The sequence below is a fragment of the Athene cunicularia genome (genome assembly GCF_003259725.1).
Source record: "Athene cunicularia isolate RWA chromosome 3 unlocalized genomic scaffold, athCun1 chr3_part1, whole genome shotgun sequence".
NCBI lineage: Eukaryota > Metazoa > Chordata > Aves > Strigiformes > Strigidae > Athene > Athene cunicularia.
Genome location: NW_020799097.1, coordinates 39,241,594 through 39,259,785, shown reverse-complemented (window position 1 = coordinate 39,259,785; position 18,192 = coordinate 39,241,594).

The window sequence follows — 18,192 nt, the reverse complement described above, 5'->3', positions numbered from 1 at the left end:
CTATTTTTATCTCATATATATAGATCAGCCACTTCCAAGCCATTATATGCACTGTATTATGCCCGCCACGCCCTTCAAAAGTATTTGTCAGTATGACAGATTTCCTTGTCTGAATGTCTCTAGACTATACTGCACTGCCACTGTACAAAGAAAATCAAATTCATTCTACTTTGCTTAATGAATCATTGTTGTGCTCCACTTACAACCATAAAAAGAAAGAATTTTACCCCCAGCCCTGGGCCTCATTAAGTTATTTATCTCCCCAGTCAGGACATGCTTGTTAATCAAGCCAAGTACTGCATTCAGAGCACAGCAGCAAAGTTTTGTTCCTCTGAGAGACCGAAAGGGGCATTTCATTTCAGCAGCAACTTACACAGTCAAGAACACTCAGAAAATGGAATAATCTCCATTTGTACAATAAAAATCAATATTATATCTGTGATTTAAACTGTGGAAAATATTTAGCTATGGGTAATATTCAGACAATACATTTTATCCTTTTCAATCTTTATCAGAACTCTTACAAGAATGTTGCTGTAGCAATGCGCCCAGCAGAGGATGCTTTTCTACTTTCAAAAGTTATACTGAGTAACCTTCTTTGCTAAAACTAGCCATACAATGCCAAAGCTGTGTTAAAATATGTTTCATACTAAAATAAGGCATTATTTACTATTAACTGAAGTATGACTTGTACAGTCCACATCTTACATGTTTCTTCTGCTCTCAAGATCAGATTCTCACCCCTGTAGGTATCTGGATAAAGGCAAGCTTACTTAAATATGTTAGAACACGCCTGGGACTGCCATTTCCATTCCTTGCTAAGCCTAAGGGACTAAGGCAGGGAAAGTGACAGACAGTGGTCACACAGGTAGGATGCACCCCTCAAACCACTTCAGTAACTAGGAAAACCTCTATTTCAGTGACTTCGCTCAAACACATACACACAGGAGAAGAGTTCAAGGAACAAGTTTGACACAATCAAGTTATCTGGAGATGAGCCTTTAGGAGCTGCACAGAAAGAGTGGCTGCAAGAACTCCCTCTGTGAAGCCAACTTTCACAGTGGCAGAGGTAGCTAAGCGATGACTGAGCTCCACACAAGCAGCCAACACGTTCAGGAGCAACAGCACTTCTCTATGAGATCACTCTGCCACTTCAGGTTCATGGGGAGCACGTTCCCACAAAGGCAGGGCTCCTCTTCAGTTGGCACAACCCCACTACTCGCCCCTCCAGTACCTGTCAATATCTGACTGATCCAAAAGAGCAGCTGCTTTCACAGGAACTGTCAAAGGGTCTGAATCAAGTAAACAGGACAAGCTTTATTCAAAGCTGGTAAAGAGTGGCTATAATTCTACTAGCACCACCAGCAACTTCAAAAGAAAGTGAAGGATACAGTCAAGAAAAAGGATAACATGAGAAAATAAGTGAAGCAGGTCTCCTGTATCACAGAATCGTCTAGGTTGGAAAAAGACTTTGAAGATCATCCAGTCCAACCATTAACCTAACACTGACAGTTCCCAACTACACCAGATCCCTCAGCGCTATGTCAACCCAACTCTTAAACCCCTCCAGGGATGGGGACTCCATCACCTCCCTGAGCAGCCCATTCCAATGCCTAACAACCCCTTCTGGAAAGAAATGCTTCCTAATATCTAGTCTAAACTTCCCTGGCACAATTTGAGGCCATTCCCTCTTGTCCTATCATTTGTTACTTGGTTAAAGAGACTCATCCCCAGCTCTCTGCAACCTCCTTTCAGGGAGCTGTAGAGGGCAATGAGGTCTCCCCTCAGCCTCCTCTTCTCCAGACTAAACACCCCCAGTTCCCTCAGCCGCTCCCCGTACGACCTGTGCTCCAGACCCTGCACCAGCTTCGTTGCCCTTCTCTGGACACTCGAGTCATTCAATGTCCTTTTTGGAGTGAGGGGCCCAAAACTGAACACAGGAATCGAGGGGTGGCCTCACCAGTGCTGAGCACAGGGGTAAGATCCCTTCCCTGTCCCTGCTGGCCACGCTATTGCTGATACAATGTATTCTTGTCAGGAATAATATGTAGCCATAATGGGCCTGTATGGTGATTGTGAGGAATCATTCAGAACAAGAAACATTTTGAACAGGACATTACCTGCAAACTGAAGGCAGTCAGCCATGAGACTCATACAAAGAGTACCTATATCAAACAGGTATTCAAGAACAGCTTATGCACAATGTCAGCAGGCAGCCCGCTGCAACTATGAGTGTGTTAAGATCCCACTCTGGGTAGAAAAAAAGCCCATCTACATAAGGCTTGTTAGCAGAAAATGCCAAGAACTGAATGTCAGATTGCCAGTTTCATATGCAACTCTTCAAATAGCAAACAACCTGCCCTTCCCCATAAAACACCAGTTCTTATCAAGATCCTTGAGTCAGGACTGTGAAGTCAATAACTTCATTGCCCCCTCTTGTTATGAGATGTCATCGCAATTTCAAAACAGAAAACTTGAGAAGTAGCTGGAAGAAGCAGCACAGTATACAGATCATTTGAATCAGTAATTCTAGTTTCTAGTCTTCACTACTTACAGTTTCCAACACTCTAGAGGGAAAAACCCAAAAATATGACCGTTGCCAGCTCCCACAACAGACCAAGACACACAGGCTAGACATGGCTCCAACTCACTGTCCTGTCTTTGTCTCCTCCAATTTAAGGGTATGGCAACATCTTCATTCTTTTATTGTTCCATATGCAACTCTATGGTGTAAAGAACAGCTTTCCACAGATTTACACAAACCAAGAAGGAACAGCTTTTTCAATTTCTCTCTGCAGGGGAAGTTTTTAATATGCTTTAAAGAACATGGACTGAAAGTAAAGTTTAAAGGATTTTATGCAGTACATCCAATACAGAAAATTACTTATACCACTCCTACAGGCTGCAGTAGTCCAAACCACTGAATTACACTTTCATAGATAAAAAAGTTTAAATCAAACTCCCATAAAGAGTGTTTTCTTTTTTCTGCATTACTGACACTTTAAAGAACCTGTCATTCTGTGCTGACTAGTAGCTTCACTTGTACTCTGCACAGACATTTTCCTAATGTTTGCTCTTTATCATCTTTTAACCAACATTTATGAAGTAAGGGCTATTAGAACCTTGAGAAAATCCATGATCAGAGCTAATCCTTAATCAGCAAGAAACAAGTTTTAATTCCTGTCAGCTCCCCAAATATGTTCAGTGTGTAGACTCAAGTGCTTGTGCCAGCACAAAGCAAAGAAAGCAGAATTATTTCTTTTCAGGAAAACGTTGTCTTAAGGCTCTTAAAAGTGTTGCATAAAATCAATAGGACAACATGAACAGATTTATCTGATTTCTTCTCTGAACAACACTAATACAAGCAGTGACATCCACAATAACTGTCTTATAGGACATGTGCACTGTTTCTATGTTCCCTAATTTTATCTCCTATATGCTAATACTTGTAAAACATGCAACTCAGATCTACTTTGTTTAATGCACTTTTTGAAATAAGCGATTTAAATTTCCTCTAAACCAGTATGAAACTTAAGAACTGGCCACAGATGTATATATATACAATTCATGATTTCTGAATTGAATATGACTAGTAATTAAAACCACCAAGCATTTCACTGGTTATAAAGCTAAAATTCTCCTCTTTGCTTTCTTAAGAGTCTTCTGAGTTAATTTTCTAATTCACTTCACTATTCTTCTGCAACCTCAGTATGTTACTAACCAGTTCAGCCGAAGACAAGTGTCAGTTGCTTGTTCTCCTGCAGGAACTGCATCATATCCAGAACAACTCACTTTGGCATCATTTGTAAAGCAACTAGACTAGGTACAAGCCCCAAAGAGTTACTCTCCTTGCACTAGACAGGCCTCTCCTCTGGTTTTGTACAACCTGTACGTGCTTTATTTCTTAATTTTCAAACCAATCTTGTCCAAATACTGTTATGTTCAAAAATTCTGATAATTTTTCATTATTCTCGACTTATGAGACAATACATAAAATTGATCTATGGTATTTTTTTCCTCCCTAGAAGATTATAACCTGGGGAAGAGAAATTAAAAAGCATGGGAAGAGATATATCCCTGATATCTTTCTGTGTTTGAATATATAAAGTTTTTTGGTTTAATACTTCAAGTTTACTAGACTGTTACGGGAAAAATCTCAATTTTTCTTGCCAAAGTGTTAGTTCAAAACCATCAACTGCCAAAATCTTTGTTTTTTTCTTTTCTAAAAAGCACCTTAAAAGATGTTTCTTGTCAAAATCCTATGTAACTTTTCAGACAATGAGAAAAGCAGACAATTCTCTTAATTTAGCTTGGAATGTCAGAAATCACATCACATAGAAACAAGTAAATTGTCAGTATCCTGAAATACAGGATTTTTTTTTTTTTATTTGAAGGAATAAATGACCTTACTGTGGCGATACTATAATCTGACTATAAGACAAGGAGAGATATGCAAATTGATATGATTTAAATAGATGTTCTCTGGAAACAGCTGTCTTCTACATTAGATCTTGTTATAAACTCAGATCCAGTGCCATTTAAAACCATACAAAAAAAGAGAGAGTGGAATCTGTAGTACCATGTACTGTTTCTTCCACATAAGTACTGCTCAAGTGCTACTCATGATCTGTGCAGTATTCTTCTTCCATGTCAACTAGGAAAATATAAGGCTATATGTATTAATTTCCTTCAGGTCATGAAATATACTGCCTGTGGTCAGCTAACGAACAGCGTGAAAAGAGAGTGGTAACTTTAATACTCTGACCTTTAAAAGCTCCATGTTACTATCTATTTGTAATTATTTCAATTCTCACTTCCTCAAATTTCTAATGTAACACTTCAGATGAGCAAGAACTACCTTTCAAATACACACAACTGTATTTTAAGAATGTAATGCACACTAATAATCTAAGATACCTCCTGCTTGTCAATGTTCAAGTTACTAAAGCACATAATGATGAGCCAGGTGAACTAGGCAAAGCCAGACACTGCAGCTGTAAGGATATGAAAATGCTTATCCTGCCTGTTAAGAGTCTTCCTATGCTAACTGACTGCTGCTGAATGTGAAGAACACTGACAACGCTGCTATACTGACCTGTGAAGAAAACAAATGACACCTCCCAGTTCTGTATTACCAGCAGAGTCCTCTCTTTTGTATCAAAACCGAAATATAGTTCTGAAAGCTGTAAGACTCTTACCAAAACTTCAACTGAATTAAAAAAACATTTTAGTGAAACGTTAGGCACTGTATTCCAATATCCAGTTCCCTATGCATTTCCTCATTCTTGAGCTGCCATCTTTCTGCTTTTGACACTTCAGAAGTAATTTCATTGAAGTTCAGACAAGTGAGATTTACTGTATCTCTTGTAAACAATATCTTTTCTCCTTCATGAATCTGTATTTCATTTTGTTGCCTTTTTCACTTATATCCATACCTTGCAGATAATCACTAAATGAACATAAGGATTTAAGTCTGACTAGCAGGCCTAGATCATTTCTCTGCCGTATTCCTTTTCCAACAAAGGAGCTGCCTACTCTTCAGTTACAAAAATAACCCCCTTAGTAAGATTAAAGACCCACCCCAATACTAATTCCAAGGGCCTGTAATCTTGTCAGTTTTCACGTCCACAACTAAAACCTATCAGATTCTTCTTGAAAAAGTATTTTCCATGCATATGCTTCACATTCTTGACCTCTTATATATGGTTGTCATGAGTTGCAACTAATTGATTATGTTTAACTATTACTCAAAAGAAATTAGTACAAAATTCAAACTGCTGTTAACTTTTCTTTCCCAGAAGAGGTAAGAGCACCATGAAATATTTGCTAAATGTGTAAAGTTCTTGCAGTATCCTTCGCTTTGCAAGGGGTTTTGTTCATCAGTACTAGAACATGCGCAAGATACAACTCTATATTCAAACCTAGAAAGTTCCCACCAGTCACATCCACACAGTAAATATGCTCACTGAAAGCTTTTGCATTTGGGGACAGTATCTTAAATGAGAAATACCGAGGTATCTCAAATGTGCAACACTCGAAGACAGAAGCAAGCAAGGCAAAGCAACTGTGCACAAGCACAGTTGTTCTGGATGCGTTCACATTAAGGGTGAACGCACATCCTGATGCTAAGGACACCAAAATATTTTGAGATCTCAGTATAGTTTTGGCAGTGAGGCCATCAGATACAGAAGTTTCAAAAATCACCTCATGAACATATAGGTTTAGATGGATACAGAGATATAAGAGATAAACACATTTCTTTAAAAACTGAATACATTGATGTTTTGTAATGCGGACAGATTCACTAGTTAAGTATCTACAGGAGATACATATAAACAAGTAGTATTTCACAGATTGGTGGGTTAGACAATTTCAAACTATGATATGAAAATAAAGCTATTACATATAAACCAATTCCTCAGATCAGGGACTGAACAATATGGTAAGAAATAAAATGCCTTCATCAAAGGAGTCAAAAAACACTGGATGTCCACTGTGTAAGACACTGCTTTCCGAGATAAAGACAACAGGATGAAATGCTCTCTATTTTTTTTAAGACAGGCAAGAAGGAATTTCTCAACTTGCAAGCAGAGGTAACAAGCCATCAACAGAACATGGGTACTGGAGAGTAAACAAGTGTTACAAATTGCAAGACAGTTTAGTTCATGGGATCTGAATCCTAAGAGAGGAAACACAAGGAACATGATGACTTGGTCTGTATCCTCAATCAAGTATCTAGGTGTACAGTTGTGATGTTGATGATATCTTCTGACTAAACAACAGGGGAATAAAAAGTTTTTGTTTTTTTTCCTGGGAAACACAGCCAATATGCCAATTCTTTGGGGTGGAGCTAGACATTCATCTCATTCAAAAGAAATTAATTTTTGAGGTCTGTTTTTCAGAGTAAAACTCTGTGAGCCTGAAGCTTAATCTCACTGGCCGCTACAATTATTGAAGAACTGAGCTTTTGACGAAAATAGCATTGTTCAAATTCCTGGAAAGCTAGTAACAGTCTACTTTTAAGGCACAATTTATGATAGTTTACAAACTAAGCGGGACTTCTGGCCTCTTGTGCAACTCTAGCCCTGTGCCACTATCATCACAGAACCTAATGAAAAGTCAATCACAGAATAGAACTACTAAAATAAAAACAAACCTGTAAGTGATCTCTCCTTTCAAAGTGGAGCATCATTCCTGGTTTGCAATGCTGAAATCATCCCTTCCCAAGATCCCCCTAGGATGATAGCTGGCACAGCTGATGAGTACTGGCAGCCATGTCCTCAAAGCCCCACAGCATCTAAAGAGGAGTTGGTTCAAGAAGGATTTCCAGACTATCAGAACTTAACTGAATGGAGAAACACTGCCTGTGATGCCTCTTCTGTACCATGAGGAAAATAAACTGGTTGAAAACAGCCTTACAACAAGTTTTCTTTTTAATGAAGTAGTTAGGATACTAAAAATATATTAGATACCCCAGTTCAGACATCTCTGGAGTCAACAGGCTTTGGTACCAATGCATCAGTACCAGATGATCTCCAAGTCCCACAGCAAAATTATAACCTTAAGGGACACCAAAGCCATCTTTATAGGTGATGAAATACCATTTTTCTCAGCCTCGATGATCTCCAGCTCCTAGAGCTGAAGACTACATTTTTTTTTTTTTGTGATCTGCTTTCTCTCCTCCTTGTTGTTCAGCATTTCATCAGAAAATGGAGAACAAGCCTTTCATCACACAAAAAGAAGGAGTCTTTTGATAACTGCAGCAACTTTAAGAAAGCTGTTATGTTAAGGTTCCCATGAAAGGCACTTTAACTGGAGGAGGCTGAGAAACAGCTGAGATGCAATCAACATTTATACCCACGTTGTATGAGGCCAGACTACCCAACTAAGATATCAAATAGAATATTCAAGTAAAAACTTGAATAGTTCTTGAACTAGTTCTGCCATGTTAAAAAACCTTACTAATATGTCTAATTAAAACTCAGCCTACCAGATTTCCCATGAGACTTCACTATTTGAGAAATTAGAAAAAATACTATGACAGATTATTTTTAATGCATTTAAAAGAGTAAGCTAAACATTTACATACAGTATGAACTCCATCATACCTCCTGCCTATTTTAAAAAGCATGGGGTGGGGGAGAAGATGAGTATGTGTTCCTTTCTCTGTGGTCTGACAACCCTCTGGATCAAGCCATTTCTCCCTATCACCATAATCATAATCCATCTTTATTTCCCTTTCACCTTTGCCTCCCAAAAACCTCAAACGTAAAATGACCTGTTTCCATCTTGGACTTTTAGCTGGGATGCTCTACAGGCAAACTGATTTTTAGACTAGAACAAAACTTCCATAGAAAAGCATGAATATTTCAAATCTGTCTACTACAAGCATCAGACAGAACAGCACCATCTGAAATACTGCTGCCCTTACATATATGTCAAAATAAAGAACCAGGCTATATCAATGTAAGTCAACAAAATCAGTTTCTGTTTATTTAGATCTGTGCACAGAGAGATCATTTTACAACAAGTCAACACAGCACTGTACTTCCAATTCATTTCCAAAGCAGTTTAATTAGGCAAATTAAAACTGGTACTAGTTAACGTACTCACTATTTGTTTACCACGGCTTAGCACTGTTACCTTGATTTTGTAGCTCGACAAGAGCTGAGAGAGTATGTAGACTTACATGTTTGTTACTACAACACAATCCAGAATTGAACAGAATAACTTCATCAGTACAGAACATGAGACTGCATTTACAAAACTAAGGATGACATAATCAAATATTATCTTTTCTAGTGTACAAGCACTATTCAAATCATGGTTATGATCAAAGAATATCAATCCAAATTTTTACTCAATTTTAATTTTTATAACCTTTCAAGATTAAGTTGTTGTGCTATTTTTACTTTGAATGTGACTTGAATTGTTTAACAATAAATTTGTTCAGCAAAGTATAGCTTTAGAAAGTCAGGATGCCTTTGGCTGAAGTCAGCTGATGTTGCTTTAATTCTAATGGAGATACTGACTTGTGTCCAGAAGACAGGACTGAAGCCAGACTCTTAATTCCATCTCTTACTACAAGATTGTATTTAAACCATTGTTTTCATTCTCAATTTCTGTAGGCATGGTGCAGAGCTATGCAAATTTTTTTTCCTATTACTACTACTCTTCTCCACTGGTAGGCTGCAGTTCCAATCTTCTTCACTGTTTCTTCCTCTTCCTTCCAAAAGAAAACTCCAGCTGCTTTTACACTTTACACCCCCATTCTAACACCATCAGCTTCTCTATCCCGCAGTTGAAAGCAAGGAAAGTTAAGTCAAGAATAGTGAGTGCTGAGTAAGTCCAAGAAATCCTCACGAAGTCAAGATAGACTCAAGAGATGCCGTTCAAAATCAAAAATTGAGTGTGCAACTAGGTGCTGGTCCACAAAAAGCTCACAATGACTATAACACTTCAGTGCAATGCACTGTGTAAGATGTGGATCCATACAGCAGAGAAGCTGGTGGTTGAGAACCCAGACCCCAGTGTATCCACAAGAGATCTTATTTCTGATTAGCTTTCAGGTGGTTCCATTAACTGGATACCTATTAGTGGCTGAAGCAGTCTGCCTGCAATTGCTCCTGAAGCACAGCTTGTGGTTTAGTTTCATCCAAAATACATTTAATTTCCACACTGAAAAGGCACTCAGCAATATAAAACAAAGTGTAGTAAGCAGGGATGATCAGATGATCACTTTCAAAGTGAACTTCTAGTCTGACCCAGAGTGTTAATGTATAGGCACCCACTATATCTTCATATATATCTTCTCTGGATATGTTACATTGTCTGAAAATTGTTCTTTCAACCACTCACATTCTCATTCATCTAGTGAAGAGAGATATTCAGAACACTAGTAGTTTTGCTATAGTGTATGAATATGTATGTTTTTATACTCTTGCCTATTACATTGTTTCTCCTTCCATGGGAAAAAAACCAAACAGGCTCTATTCTGTACTCAAGAGTGGAGTACCACCTACACAATGGCACTGATTTTTATTATTGGTATCTTCAGTATTCAGACACACAGGTATGCACTTTCTGGTACAGATAATCATCACTTATTAAGAACTATTGTATTTAGGTGTTATCTAAACAAAAACCAACTTGCTAGGTCAAATATTTTCAACTTCTAGCTTCCTGAACAGTTTTAAAGTTAATCTGAAAAAACAGTGTTGCAAAATTCTACTCTCTATATGCCTCATTTTTTTAAAAAATAAACATTCTCCTCTCACCATCCTCTTAAATTTTTTTTTTATTCATCTGAGTTTTCAGAACCATGTAAATCTGAAATGTTGTCTATCAAACCAGAACACAAAGAATAAACCGAATAACAGCACAATTTTCTTGAGGCAAAACTGCAAAAATATAAAGATACAGATCTAAGTTTTATGCTCAAGCCTCACAAGAAAGGGAAAAGGAAATGCACAGAAACTGCAAGAAATCAAGTCTTACACATTTTTCTTGCAGTAACTCATATGTACATTCGTACTGAAAGAAAGCTATCCTGGAGATTTTCAGAAACAACAGTAAGTTAGTTCAGAGAAACACACTCACAGAAGAGGTAACTAACTGCTGAAGAACTGATACTTCTAATTAATTTTGAGTTAGAAAGAATACATTAAATCCAGTAAAGGTGATCAACTACCCTGCAATGAATGATGCATTTTCTCAGTTTGTTCAATTCCTACACATTCATACATCTATACAGTAGTTTATATGGCATATATATATACACTACATATAGTAGTTTATTATACAAAATAAGTTTCTTGAATATCATTCCACAAAAATTACAAAACACAAAAATTGAGGAATATGAAGTTAGTAAGAATTATCATTAGCTACTTTTTGACTCTACCTAAAAAGATTCTTCCCAAACAGCCACATATACTTAGATCTCCTTCATGGCAATTTTTTTTTTTTTTTTTAAATAAATCTCACTGCAGCTCTAGTTACCATGAATATGTAATAACAGATTTCAACACTTCTGAAAATGCAAGAGTGCATTGATTATTTGAACTCCCTCCTCCTTTCTCTACATTTATTTATACCACCTAAGGTGTTAATGACCTTGATGGTTCTTTACAACTACTTGACTGTAACTCACACTTTCATGGTTGCACATCTCTGGTGAAGAAAGCTAAGACTAATTACAGGAAGAATCCATGTAATGATGATTGACAACATAAAGAAACTCACCCTTAAGATTAGCTTTTTGAAAATTTTTAAACTATTGTCACAATTCAACTTGTAAGGACATTATAACCCCACCTCTTTGGCACACAAGTATAAAAACCTAACCATGCCTCTTTATCCAACTACTTCTTACTTCACTAGTACCACTGCCCCCAATTTACAGATACAAAACCAAGGCAGATGTATGCTGTCAAAAAATACATTTGTATTTCTAAAGCAGAGTCTACATTGAAGGAAGGTTTGAAAAAGCGTGTTTCAGCAGATACAGAAGCAGAAACAGAAGAAACGCTTGTGGGGCTCTGCTACAACTCTGAGTGTAGTAATTGTGTCATCTACTGTCACCAAGAAAACATCACAAAAAACAGCAAGGGAGATGACTGACTCTGGAAAGTTAAATCACCAAACACTGAACTTTCTGTTAACTGATGAGATACATTTCTCTCCCCAAATGCAAGTCAAATGACACAAGCAATTTGTATGTTTTTCACCTGGGTGTGCTGAACATATTGCATTAGCTCAGATCGCTAATTATTAAATTGAAAGAGGCAAAACAAAAGAGAAATTACCTTGGTGCTATTTCTCCCATTAATCTTTAGTCTCTGTTTTGCTTAAAATTCAAACCCCAGTTTTAGACAAAGAACTAGAAAAAAACAGAAAATGAATGGACTGTCTCTGATTACATCCATAAACTGTTTCAAAACAATTATTTAAAATACTAGGAAATAACTTCATTAAACCTCATACTTTGTCATATACAGTAGTAGAAATTATCCTTCTTTAGGCTTGCCTTTATTCTTCCAACATTCTGCATTCAATATGCCTCCTGATCTTGTCAGTAGTATCTGACTTCTTTTGCATCCTTACATAAGAATTGAACTTGTCATAGTCCTAGGCTACATTTCTCCCTATTCAGGTTTTTATTCAGGTCTCAATTTAATGTCATCCAAACCTTCATATTTTATTTTTTGTTACTTATGTTTAGTTAAAACCAATATTCAGCAGTTGGCCATTAAACAGGCATTTCAGGAATGTGGTGGGATGTTCATTACAGCAAACTTTTATCCACTGCCAGGAAATTAATTTACCTATTCTTTTAATTATCAGACTGGCATATGGGCAGATTAAAAATAGAAAGATAGCCAGAAATATCTGTGTCTAATCTGAAAATATGTGTATTTCCTACAATATAGGTGACTTGAACCTGCTCAGTGAAGTGAACTGAGACATTACAAGTATTTCTGTGGTTCATCTGTGTTACCTTTCTGTATTAGCTGTCTATCAGCTGCATGCAACTTCTCCCACTGCTACTTCAAACCTTTTTAATTCTGATGAGAACTTAATTGATAATCTTCTTCCTCAGTAGAAAGGTTACTTAATTGCTTGTCTATTCAGCACAGTCAAATTGGCATCCCAAAGGATGCTTCCATGTGATCCACATTTCCTGTGAAAGAACAAGGCAACGTCTACCTGAATCACACAGAGTCTAACAACCAACTGTGTCTTTATACCAGTGTCAAGGTACTGCCACTGTGTCCATGTCTGGGAAAGAACAGAAGCCAAGATTATACTTTCTCCTGAATACATTAGCTACCCTGAGCAGAACTTGGAGCTCCTGCCATCACACTGATGTGGTTTGTGAAGTCTGGCTGGGTATCCAAAAGCAGGGTTCAATTGTCATGCCAGTTTCAACTAGAGCATTATGCAAGTTCCATGTCTGTGGAACTGGGATATTTATCTTCACTATTATAGATTTGTAATCAGAAGTTACTTTTTATCCCAGCTATTGCCTTCCTAAGAGCTACCCTCCAATGATTAAAATAAAAATGAAGTTCAGATTATGTCTTTTGTGATGCTGAACATTTAATCTCTTCTTGTCCTCACCCTTATGTTCGTTCTGCTATGAAACAGTGTATTATCACAAGCTCCTGACACAAGTAGGAATCATAAGACTGAGGAACTCCTTACTTGTAATGTGATTTAATGCCTGATCACTGAATGTACTTTACTGATTCATCAAAACAGCATTCAGTGTATTAGATACATAAATATCAAACAGGATTTACCTATTCACCAGAATCAATTCTCCCTATTATTCGGAATAATAGAAGATAAAAAGGAATCCTACCAAATTCTGTTCTTTATAATTTTATAGGAGACTGAGTAAGTAACACCATATTTGCTATCAGCTCAAACAAAAGCTCTTAAAATAACTACTATATTCAACTCAGAAGACAACAAAGAGTTACAAAATAAGGACTGGTCTTTATCCTGAAGAAATCCTAAAGAATTTTACTTTAGGGCAGTTAAGTTTCTCAAAGCAACAGATGCATCTGTCCAGCAGTTAGGGGACAATGAACACTAGGAGTCAGTATCTGAAGCCGGATGGTGTTTTGGCAGAAGTTGTCCATGTTACACGAGTCCCTGCAAGGACAAAGAATTCTGTGACTAGCTCAGAATAATTAAGAAAACTGTCAAGTGAGAACTACATTAGTGAATACAGGATTTTCCTGATTCTCTGATGAAAGATTAATTTAATTTAGCTTCATACAGGGAATCATGAAACCAAAAATACTACATATGAGAAGACTGTACAACAGTTACAGAAGAGAGAATGGGGAAGAAATTTGATCAAACTATTCTTACCAAAAACTTAAAGGCAAACTTCTTTGCAAGTTTAATCCAATTTCCTATTGGATCAGGCCTACTTTCAGAGAATAATTTTATAAAGTTCTACTGCCTTTTTGATGTTACATATACCTTCTTTTTGAATGTCTTTGTTCTGCCATTAACTCTTCCCAAATGAAAGCAGTGCAGTTCATCCTCAGAGATGAAAAATCCTAGAAATAATATCATGGAGTTGTCTTTAATGCATATTTGGAAAGACAAATAGAAAAATTTCACACCTCAGAAACACTCTCAAACACTTTTTAAAATGTGAGACATTAGGTTTTTAACATATGTAAAAGCAGAGATCTAATAAAATGGGGAATACTATTTCAAATGATAGTTACAAGTCATCGTTACCTGTTACTTAAATTTGCAAGTTGTTGTACATCATTTTAGTGAAGCTGATGGCATAAGAATGCCATGCTAGTTTCCCTCACGAAAACTAAAGAATTATACACACTGTAAATGCTCAAGGATTTATATGGAGGCCTTTAAAAACAACGCTAATAAAATTTTTTTCATAGACGTAAATCAATGACTGAAGCACTATTTCTTCAGTATATACCAATACATATATGAATTTGAAACAGTTTCTTTGGCTTATATGTCAGTTTACGTAAAATATCACACTGAAGAAACAGTATGTTGATGTCTCTTAACTGTTTCAGTTTGATCTCTAATTGAATGAAGTCTTCGGTAGAAACTACCTACAATATATAGTAGGTCTGCATAAAGCCTAGAGTAAAAAAATATTATGACATTTAAATGGCAGAGTAAATGAAAAAGGCCAGGGGAAATTCTGATTTTTAGTCACAATGGATGCAAAGATTCCCCAGAAAAGCACTTTTTTTTTTTTTTTCTGCCTTGCCTCAAGATCTGTGATTAGAGGCATTAATTTTCCAACAACATAAACAAAAAAAACCCTTCAATGTTCAGTCCATTTTCTATATCTCTCGGATACATAGCCTCTTTATCAAGAGACTGACACAGTGTGGATATTTTGATAAAATGAGATGCCTTAAATGTTAATAAATGTATATATTCCTTGTACAGTCCTGCACAGTAAGATATTTTCCATAGTCAATTTCATGTTTTTTAAACAGTGAATCTACAATAATCATAGTTTTAGAAAGTAACCTAGACATTACTGATATACATTAATGAAGTGGGGAATAAAATTTGGACCTGTAGGAAAAGGTAAAGGTAGGAATCTATGTGCCAGTACAGAAAGTATGTTACCCATTTAGTTAATGCTAGCATAGACGTGCAGCTATTGTTTATAGCCAACTACTATGGGTAAATTGAAATCTAAAGATTTAGATTTCTAATCTAAAGGTCTTCATATTTTTTCTTAAATGGCTAAAGAAAGGACTGTGTAGAGCAGAACGCCTCTCAGCCTTTGAATGGGCAGTAAGAATCAAGGATATTATGGAGGAAAACTAACTATAATCACACTTCATGCCCTGTTAGCTATTAAGTTTTGGCTGAAAGTATTTTTTAGAGAAATGGTAGTTTGCTGATAGAAGGGTGTTTCTTAAAAACTTCAGTAAAAGCAGCAAGTAATTTTAATCCTGCAAAAATTGTGCATCATGGCAACTATGAAACTAAGCACCTATTTGCCAAATGGAAAGCTTTTTTCTTTCCCATGGGATTTTTTTTACATAGAAAGGTGAGCTTTGGTGGAGAATCTGAAATTGTATTAATTTTAACTCCACCATCTACATTTTGTCATCTTCTTAACTACCTTAATTTGTTACACTTTGGAGAACTATCACTCTTCTCTGGACTATTTGTACTTGGAAGGATAAATAGTATGTTTTACAGGAAAAGTACTTAAATCCTGTGTCTTACATGAGCTGTCACCTCCTTACCGATTTCTTATTGGACTGTTACATTCCCTTCAAATACTTCAAAACCACAGAGATTCCAAGGATATAGTAACAAAGCAAAAAGGGAAAAACAAGGAAAAATTCTTGTTAACGTAATTGATAATTGGAGAAAGACTGAAAATAGCTTTAAAATCTAAGAGGTGCTTCCAACAAAAGAGGAATGTGCTAGTTTCCATGTCTACATGGGATAGGATAAATCACAGTAGTCTTAGAATTGCAACAAGAGATTATAGATCAAGTTAAGAGTTCAAGAGAAAAAAAACCCACCAAAACACAATCACATTTGAAGGCAAAGATAACCAAACTAAAATGTATTACCCATTTTTTGGAGTCTCTCTTACTGAAAATTTTTGAGAACAGGTTAAACAAGCATTTGTAGCTATGGCTTACCAATAATTAATCCTGCTTTGGAATCATGGTCTAGCTAACTTTGATACAGGAAAACTTGTATTCATAAAAACTTAATAGTACAGAGCTGAGAAGTTCTAATGAAGACCAGCTCCAATCTAGCATGATGCTGAAGCTTGATGGCATTACTAAGGACAAGGACAAAAACAGTTACTATGCTCACTGGTTAGACTTACCCTAAACAGTGAGGGTGTTTTTTTCTAAACACATACACATTATATACAGCTATGCACATTACAAGTATTTCTGTGGTTCATCCGTGTTACCTTTTGAAAGCAAGACAATTTCCGTGACTCCCCATAATTTAACTTAAAAAAATCAGGGGGTGTCATTTCCACACCTCCCCAGGTCAATAAGATAATATGACTGTTTGGCATGGCAGGTTTTACAGTGATGAAGGAGCACAAAAATGCCTTAGGCATCTCAAAGTTTACATGAGATGACACAGTGATGACAGTTGGTTTTCTTCATGCACTTGTGAATCTGTGCGGTGTACTATAGTTTAGCGGATTCCTTGTGATTTCTGGCTGCTGTACATCTCTCCCTGAATAGCAGATCATCTGGAGGTCACAGGTAGAAGAAAAATTTAGAAATATTAAAAGCTATGATGGAAATATTACACTCATGGTAACAGATATAGAAAAAAATGGCAATTGTGAAACCAGGAAGAAACACAGTATGGTAGAGAAAAAAGTGCAAAGATGGAAACATCAAAACAGAAGCTTTTAAGGGTTAGCTCAGTGTAGAAATCACTCACCGGACTCAAAGGAAACACTTTTTACATAAAGACATAGAAGTTGTAGAATTTGTGAGTACTCGAAAGAAGAGACAGAGACCTTGCTACACAGGAAATCATTAAACTGAAAGCTCAAGAAATAGCAACGCTACTAACATTCGCATTCCAGCAGTCTGTGACTGTATTACATAAAGATCACTATTAGCTGTTGAGCCAAACAAAATCAAGGGTGAACGTCTATGTACCCACTCAGTGAAGAGTTCAACAAATGTTGTCTGGAGTAAGAGACCAGGTGTGATATTAAGAAAAAGAAGACGTTCTACTTCTATTAAAAGGGCACCTGACGTTTTGCTGATGGTATTTTTCACTGTCAGTGAATACCAATCTTATGGTCACATCAGTAGGAAGGACATCACAATGGCAGGTGCTTGATGAAATAGCAAATAAGCCCTTCAAAGACTGCTGAGGTCTTTATATACAGAATGACTCCTGGCAAGGGATCATCATCTTACTCCTACAGGAAAAAATAAAGAAGCCTACTGAAACACTTCTTTGTCATTGGATTAAGACAGACTGGGTTTGGATAAATCCAGAAGTTGTAGCTGAAAGGTTTAAGAAAGGCTTTATTTCAAATTCTATGGACAGAACTGAAGATTATTTCTGTCATCTCGAGTCTGAAGAGGAAGCTGAGAATACAGGCACTAAAAGGGAGGAAGGCGACAACACTGAAGAGGGTGACAGCACCAGAAAGTTGTGAACTCTGTGAGATGCAACAACTGAAAGCCAACTGTAGTAAAGAGAAGAAAATAAGACTAACCTTTTTACAGAAACAAATTATTAGTGAAAGCTTTATTATCTATTGATTACAGATATGTAATTAAAAAAAGCTTTTTATGTAGAGTTATGTTTACTTTTAGGAGACATTTAGATTAGTACAGCATGTATTCCCCAACATTACCAAGATCCAGTCTAGAGTGTCAGCACACAAAAAAAATAGGGTAGGACCTTAAGGTCCTAATACTTCACTAGAACTTCAAACACAATAAAAATCAGTTTAAAACAGTAGGAATAAACTCTGTGCAGTCTTATCAGTTAAAGAAAAAGCTTTTTAAAAAAGTAGTTTTGGGGTTTCTTTTGAAGTAGCTAAAAACCTTTGTGTCTCCCCCCCTTTTTTCTATCAGCATTACACTTTTGTTGCTAGTGTTAAGAAGATCCTACATTACTACAGAATAAATTGCCTACACTAGAAGG